At 36.8% G+C, this 7,844-nt stretch overlaps 1 long non-coding RNA gene across 1 annotated transcript; it reads left to right on the top strand.

The window, feature by feature from the left end:
• The first annotated feature begins 6,145 nt into the window (after positions 1-6,145).
• LOC113781613 lies at positions 6,146-7,111 on the top strand. The gene is made up of 3 exons (XR_003469642.1): positions 6,146-6,188; positions 6,327-6,676; positions 6,793-7,111. It is a non-coding gene; the product is annotated as an uncharacterized LOC113781613 (long non-coding RNA).
• Positions 7,112-7,844: the final 733 nt, after the last annotated feature.

Below are 7,844 nucleotides of genomic sequence, written 5' to 3'. Positions count from 1 at the left end.
CCTCTTGGAGGTTGGATTTAGCTAACAAAAGGCTGCATCTTCACGGGTTCTTGGAGCTTCAAGAGGGCCGAAATTTCTGATCTTGCACACCCAAGGAATAGGTAATGATCAACCCTTGGATTCTTGTCTTTTGGAATTTATATAGCAAGATTAAGCTCATGCATGCACTTAGTTAGCTTGTTTATGGTGAAAATGAAATGAGTGGGCTCTTGGTATTCCCACACTTGGGTTGTTGTTGCTGATTTAAGGATTAATGTTGGATTTAATGGTAGTTTAGTGGTTATAATGATGAGTTTATAGAGTGTTATTGTTGGAAACTCAAAGTAGAGGTCTTGGCAAGAATTTCCGAAAATGCCCCTGTTTTGTTCGGCCATAAGAAGGCCCATTTTTGGTGATCTATTGGCATGAACCTGATGTATATATGTTATATTATGTGTGTAAAAATTTTCGTTGGAAAACATTAACGTTTGGTGGGTCAAATGAATTTTTCTCCTAGAAGTGGCAATCTGGAAATCTGTTCCGTATTGCACTGTCCAGCGTTGGCATTTTGGCTATAACTCTGTCCTCGGATGTCGAAATCATGTGCCGTCGGTGGCGTTTGAAACTAGACATTCCTGGCTTTAATTTGGTATAAAATGCACGTTCTGATTCCTTGTGAGAAAGCCGAACCAAATGTTTTAATTTCGCTGTCCTGTTGCTCTGTTCGTCTGGAATGAAGTGTTCAGGCAGCAACTTGATGCCCGAATTTGAACCAGATGGGTGCCGAATTTGGAAATGATTTCTTCTGTGATATTTTAGTCCTATGAATGTACTTTTCAACGGCGTAAGCCATGCTCAATTTCGAGTTAAATTGACTGAGTTGTGACTGAAACAAGTGGACTGCTCTGTTTTGGAAAAACCCTAATGTTGGACTGGTTTGGAACAAGATATTGGAGTGAACTTGTTAATTGATGTTCTTGATACTAAACACTTACCAAAGGCATTATGGATGTTTCTTAGGCCTTTATTTCACAAATGAACCATGATTGTATAGTTTGCTTGATTAGACGTTTTGAATTGGGTAATGAAAGTCTCAAGGCAGATTGCCTTATAATTTTCCTGAACTTTGGTTGACTAATTAACTATCTTACCGAAAGTATTTTTCCCTGAAATTTGATAGAGTGGTATCTTTCATATGGGAGTAAAATACTGCCAATTTTGGTACCAATCCAAGTTCGTTTCGATACCCAATTAAATTTCTAGTGTTGGAGGTTCAAAACTGGAAATTCTTCTTCAGTCTTGAATCTTCCTCAACTTGGGGCTACTATATCTTGGTGCTCGAAACTCCGTTTCTCAATCCGCTTGTTTTGTTATACTCTTGGATTGCAACACTATTTGATTTCCAAATTTCAAAGGTTAGTTCAAAACAAGTGAATTTTACTGAATTTCCAAAATTGGCCAAAAACCAACCTTGAAACTGTCTTAGTATTCTACAGCAGTAACTTTGATCCAACTTTTGAATACCTTCCATTTCGAATCATGGAAAAGTGTCTTCTAGAAACTTGTAGTACTCGGAATGTAGTTTCCAATGGTATTAAGCTTTCCAATTTTGGACCTACGTAGTGCAAGATACGATTTTTCTAGAATTGACACCCAAAGCTAAAATTTGACAATTTCTTAGAAATGAGATTTTGGAAACTTGCCTTCTTTTCTCGATACCGATTGAACATTTTGAACTCGATTTCATGAAAAATGTTAGTCTCTTTCTTTAGACTTTAAAACTTTACTCTTGAGCCTCGATTATTAATAATTAAGGCCCAATTCATGAATTCCCTTTAGATTGTACAACCTTCTTTGATAAGTAGGAGTTCTAAGTGATAGTGTATAATAGTTAATGGTTATTTGCTCAGGCGCTCAAGGGGACCTTCAAGAAGAACTCGGAGCGGACACCTAAAACGCTTGTTTGAAAACTACTCGCTTGTTTTGACTAGGTGAGTGTTCCATATAGGAATACGTAATTGAATAAGTCTAGGACACGCTTATTTCATGATTATTAAGTGCTATGTGTTAAGTATTTACCATACTCATGCCTATTTAAGGAATGTATACTTGCATTGTATATCTACATGAATTGGTTAAATCATTAACCATATCAAATGACCATATGAACTCGATACATGCTTAACTTGCTAGATTGTTTACTTAGTCTACTTGGTTTTGAAAAATGGAGTCGAGTGTGTACTTTATCGCACTCGTTCTCTTTTGAGATGAATAATTCATGCTTGAAAATACTCGAATAACATGACTTGGTATGCTAAGGTTGCATACGTCGTTGGAGTGAATCTCCTCGACTCTCACGTGGTAAAAATGGGATAACGGCCAATGATGGCCTATGCATATGACCAATGCTTGTCAATTAACCGTCAACCGTGAACAGTTAACCGTTAACCATGAACCGTTTACCAACCCACATGACTACCTGATTACCTGACTATTTGCTCATATGATTTCTAATCTATATGATTATTCGATATCCGTGAATTATATGCTCCCATGAAATCAACTTGTATTGCTTACGTGCTTACGTGCTAAGTATCCACTTGATCACTTGATTATCATGAATCACATGTTATATGAAGTTGTCCATCATTGTTAGGCGAGTGTGTACTTTATCTCACTCGACCTACTCAAATGATGAATTTTACCTTTTGCCGAATTACTTGATTACTTGTGCATGTTGTAAGCTCTAAGCTGAACTTGGGCCCTGCCTCGGTTACTGACCTACTCGAGCCAGGACTGGGCTCGGTCGGGTAGGTTGGAACCCTGGACAACCGTTTCGGTATACTCGAGTATTACCACTGGAGGGATAAGGTGATGGCCAGTCAAACCGAGGGGATCCGGAAGTCATAAGGTGCAGATGACCGACAGAGTTCCACTGGAACACCGTATCCTACAGTATATGTTTACCTTGTATCATAATAATTGTTTCGTGCTAAAATGCCAACATGAAATCCTGAGCTATGCCTGTAATAAGCTCCAATCACTCGTGAACTATACATGCCAATGTCTCATACCATGATAAATGTCTCAAATTACCTGTACAATGATTATTGCCTCATGATAACATGCCATTGTGTAACCTTGAACCATGCGTATGATATGCCCAACTTATTTGATTTATTTGAACTGTTAGAGTGTCTTGGAACCTCACTGGGCTGTGTAGCTCATACCACGTTGTGGATTTCTTTTACAGGGTTCGAGACCAAGGGTGCTCGTGAGTAGTACTAGATTGTTTTCTTTTGAAGACTTTAAGTTATATTATAACGGATGGCTATAGTACCCCTTTTCCATTGGGTTGTATTTAAGCTTGAAAGCTGCATAATTGTAAGTGTGAGATATTCGAAGTACTTTAATTATGTATTGAGGTTACTTAAAGTATTTCGAGCTTTTGAATGATCGATTGTAGTGAGTCCCGGCGAGAGCTGGGCAGGCGTCCCGCGGATACCCTTTGGTTCGCCTTAGGGAGAAGTGGGGGCGTCACAATAACCAGATTTCACAGTGTAAATCCCAGACTTGCTATAATTCCAAAATAACCTGTCTTTTCTATCATATAAGCTAAGGGGGATATTAGTAATGAGATTCACATCAGTTTCATTAAACCAGTGCTGCAAGAGATCATTCTTCCACTTTCCCCCTTCTATTAGCTCATGAACAAGCTCGAGCTGACATCCTATTGGTTTAACTGTAGTTACTCTTCCATCAGCCAACCCAGGTATCCATCTGTCATGTCAAATCTTCACTGACCTTCCATCTCCCACTCTCTTCCATAGCCCCTATTGAAGTAGTTCTCCCCCTTTATGCATCATTACAAGAAAAAAGGTCATTAGTGACAACATTTCCTAGTGATGACAAAAAGTCGTCACAAAATGAGGTTGTTTAGTCACGACATTGAAGGTTGTCACAATTGACTCAAAGCAGCTAAGTTTTCAGTGACTACCCTTAATTGTTGTCACAAAACTACTTCGCGCCATGGGACTTGGAAGGCGCGAGTTTTGCGATAGTGACAACTTGATAAAAGTTGTCAGTAATTCTACCACTTTTTTTTGACAACTTTTCATTGTTGTCACTGTTTATATTTATTGACGACCAATTTTTGTCAATAAAACTATAGCATAGTTAGTGACAACATAGTATCATCACTAACTTGAACATCTCCAATGCATTTATTTAATTGTGAGCCTCAATATTAATTAATTTTTTTTAAATTTGATGATTTATTAAACTAGTCATAGTTACTCAAATAATAATAGGTTTTTAATTGGAAAAAATTAATGAAAGTTTCTAGTTAGAACAACTATATAAACTATTACAACTTGAGAAAGAGTACATTTACCAGTTCTTTGAATTTAGCAAAAAATTTTCATCCATTATAATTTTTTAATAAATATGTTAAGAAGTAGTGATTAGAAATACATTAGTAAATTTAAATAAAAATTGAAGCTAAAAATTGACTTGAATTGTCTTGATTGACGAGTACTAGAAATTTGTTCAAACTAAAAATGAAAAAAAGTGGCGCGGAACCACTCTTGCTCCCCACATCCAGATGGCTTCAGTACTCTTCACACTCTCAATCCCTTAGTCAACTCCTTTATTCTCAACCCCATTTTTTCATTTTCCAGAACCCTAGCAGCAACGGAGGCAGCAGTCGCCGTCATCAAAGATGCAGATATTCATGAAAACCTTGACGAGGAAGACCATCACCCTTGAGGTGGAGTCTTCTGACACCATCGATAATGTCAAGGCCAAAATCCAGGATAAGGAGGGCATCCCCCCAGACCAGCAGTGCCTCATCTTCACCGACAAGTAGCTGGAGGACGGCTGCACCCTAGCCGATTACAACATTCAGAAGGAGTCCACCCTCCACCTCATCCTCTGCCTCCGTGGTGGCGCCAAGAAGGGCAAGAAGAAGACCTACACCAAGCCCAAGAAAATGAAGCACAAGAAGAAGAAAGTCAAGCTTGCCGTCCTCCAGTTCTACAGGGTCAATGCTTAGGTAGGTCCTCTCATGTCTCTACTTGTTTCCCTAATTTTTCCCCAATTAATTTGTCTAAATTTTTTCCCCAAGTATTTTTTTGCAAAATTTTTTGGTGGCTAGTTTGAGTCATGGATTTAATCATCTCTTTCTGCAAAATTTTGCAAAATTTGCCGTAATTTTATTTTTTGCAAAATTTTTTTGGTGAAGGAATTCAATGTGGGGGATGAAGAATTCGGAGACATTCATGAGCATGACTGTTTGGCTTCCCGTGGAAAACAAAGTTATATCCTTAGCTTTTACAGTTGTGTTTGATCTCAACGTGCTTGGCTACCATTGAAAAACAAGGTTGTGTCCTTTGGATAATTGAAGAATTTAGCTTACCTAATTTCATTCTGCGATTTTGAAGTGTTCTTTGGGAATAGTATCTTCCCGATTGCTGTTTACCCTTTAGGGTCCTCTCCATCTATTTTGCATCCCTTGGACAGATATACATATGTCTAATTGCATACAGTATGAATGCTTGAAACAAAAGATAGGATCTTTGTGCATAATTTATGATCCTTTAAAGGAAAACCAAGAGAAGATGGATTAGTCCTTAGTCTTGTAATCGTCTCAAGAGGGATGTGGCAAGTATAAAGAGGCAGGCCAATCTCTGAAGACTTAAGTTCAACTTCCCTGACGATTAATTAGCTTTTTTAATTTTTTTCTGAAAAAAAGAAAAAAAATTGAATAGATTTTATGTAGTGGCTGATACCCTCCTGATGCATCATATTTGATGGATATATCTCTTTCCATTCCTTAGCAATAAGCTAGTCTTTCCCTTCTAGTCTAAACTAGACGTTTTGGTGCTGCTGTCTGATCTATGCTTTTGTTGGGCTTCTGGTTTGTTGATGTTTTATTGCATAATCAGTTCACTATTTCAGCATTTTTCTCCATTACTGACCAACAGAAAGTCCTTAACTTTCTTTTTCCTTTTTTGCTTTTTGGTGTGAGTTTCACTGACCCGCTTGCTTTCTTTCTCCTGTCTATTACTGTTTTAATATGTGAACGAGTATCCGTATCTGTATATACTTTTCTTATGGATGGGATAATTTATAAGGTTTAGTTGGATCTAATGTTTGGCTGTTGTTTGCAGAAGTGGTACCTAAGTGATACTGAGGATGAAGATATACTTGTGAGTATAAACATTTACTGCATGATTGTATAGAAGAATTCTATAGTTTTTTAGCCTTGACTTTGTTAAGCTAGTTCAAAAATATCAATTCAAAAATATCAGGTGGTGATGGACAGAAGTTATATTGATCCTTTTCAGGAACATATTGAGAAGCTAATTGCGGTGGATAAGAAGGATGATCTTTTAGATTTTATAAGAAGCCAAGTTGATAAACTTATTGAGGACTTTAATAGAAATGGCTCTTGACTGGCATACTCTATCCTCTATAAGTGTGTACATTCTAGTGCACTTAATTGTGCAGCAGCACTATTGGAAGAGGAGACTGATCTGACCCAATATTTTAAATTGCCTGGACCCAAGAACAGTCCCTTTAATTGTGCAGTAGCACTATTGGAAGAGGAGACTGATCTGACCCAATATTTTAAATTGCCTGGACCCAAGAACAGTCACTTTACAAGTTGATTTTTAGACTTATTGGACAGGGAATGGTAAGAATTCTTATAATCCTTATCCCAAAATACACATTTTGGAATTAGTTTGATTGATCATTGATGTGCATGACTTTACGAGTGACATGTGCTTATTTTGATTTCCTTTGTGTCAGCATGGGCCAATAGAAACCATGAAGTTGCTCATGCGTGAGATATCTTCCTCAGAGATGATGTGTGTGATCTAGAGCTCATGGAAGGTAACAAGTTGGTTGAGTGCAGAGAAATGCAGAATTCAATCATGACTATACTGATGTTGCTTGAAATTTTTTTGAGGACTGGACATCATATTGCATGGGAGGCAAGTGAAGCAAGTTATTTTGTATGTATCTCTGACATCCAATCCACTTTGTTAGTTTATTTAGGTAATTACCTTTTTATAGTCACGTGTTCTTTTGATTGGGGAAGGAGATAACCCTTCTGCCACAAATGAGTAAAAGCTTTTTTAGTGATAGCATCTGGATGTATCTCTCTCTGAAACTGATCAATTCCTATATCAATAGATATATATATATTTCCACCATTCATGTGTTGTTGCACATTTTGCCACCATTAATCTGTTGTTCTGTTTTGGACATAATTTACTCTCTTCATTTATTTTCAGAACTAGTGAATTTGGGCTGATTTTCATTTTGAGTTTGAATGAGAAAATTTGTTTTCATATTTTCTCTAAGTTACTTTAAGTATCCAAAAATGACTGAGAATTACATACTTGTTATCATGTTTCTTCAGTATAATCTAAAGTTCTATGTTTTGTCAAGTATATTAGCCAACAGAATTTTTTTTTCAGATTCAATATTAAATGTATGTCTCAAAGAAAAGTTACTTAGATATTCCTATCAATTGACTTTCTTCTTGATTAATGTGCATGTTAGATTGAGCAGGCCTCTGACTAACGAAATGCTTTGAAAACTAGCCTTCAAATCAGTGAACCTAAAATAACCAATATTTTTAACTTTAAACTTTAGATAGCTTCAAATATTTTGCAAGAGTTGATCAACATTCATAATGATGCAAAAGTCATATAAGCAATCCAAGATCAAGTCGGAGATGATAAGGCTATCTTTATTGAGCGAACAGTAGTAAAATCCATTTGTTTATTTTTTCCCTTAATTTTCAATACTTTAAAACACCCTGGTAAAAATCAGATGTATTGGTCAGTTCCAAA

This window comes from Coffea eugenioides, chromosome 8, assembly GCF_003713205.1.
Source record: "Coffea eugenioides isolate CCC68of chromosome 8, Ceug_1.0, whole genome shotgun sequence".
NCBI lineage: Eukaryota > Viridiplantae > Streptophyta > Magnoliopsida > Gentianales > Rubiaceae > Coffea > Coffea eugenioides.
This window is presented reverse-complemented; position numbering and strand designations above follow the sequence as displayed.